The sequence below is a fragment of the Aspergillus sydowii genome (assembly GCF_001890705.1).
Source record: "Aspergillus sydowii CBS 593.65 unplaced genomic scaffold ASPSYscaffold_23, whole genome shotgun sequence".
Taxonomy (NCBI): domain Eukaryota; kingdom Fungi; phylum Ascomycota; class Eurotiomycetes; order Eurotiales; family Aspergillaceae; genus Aspergillus; species Aspergillus sydowii.
The window spans coordinates 77,686-78,191 of record NW_024467881.1 but is presented as its reverse complement, the minus strand read 5'-3'; the positions used below and the strand labels follow the sequence as shown (position 1 = coordinate 78,191).

General features: G+C 52.0%; 1 protein-coding gene across 1 annotated transcript in view; it reads right to left on the bottom strand.

Annotated features, from left to right (window-relative positions):
• Positions 1 to 461: 461 nt before the first annotated feature.
• ASPSYDRAFT_715446 (uncharacterized protein) overlaps positions 462 to 506 on the bottom strand; it is an 861-nt gene continuing 816 nt past the window's right edge. The window contains exon 1 of the mRNA XM_040850590.1: positions 462 to 506. This exon is cut by the window's right edge and continues 816 nt beyond it. The gene's annotated coding sequence lies outside the window, so the exon portion shown is untranslated.

Genomic DNA, 506 nt, shown 5'->3' with positions numbered 1-506 from the left:
CTCACTAAAGCGTTGATCCGTGTTCCGGCTTGTGCGAGCTGGCGTTCCAGCATTGGCGCGTCAGAGGTCAACTCGATACACGAGCTCACTATCGCGCTCGAGTATGCGAACACGATATGGAAGGACAGACGCGATTCTTGTCTGAGAAAAGACTATGATGGTGTGAATAGGCACCATACCATTGTCGCGCAAATTGGACTGCTCTTGGCGAAGATCTACTTCCTGCACGGCGTGGGAGAAATTCGTCATATGCTTCTCATGGGCTGGGGTGGCGAGAGCGTGCGCAATATCCGATTTGGGAAGACCCGCCAGCGGGCGATTTCACGATCGGTGAAGGACATTCACTCTCATGGCGTCCTTCACCAGGATAACGTTGATCGAAGCTGACGACACCCGAATGAAGGAGATCTGCAGCTATCATCGTGTGTTCATCCATTCGTCGGAGAGCGGCATAACACAACATTGGACGTTCCTCAATACTTTTCTATCGCAGCTTGTCACTAGGT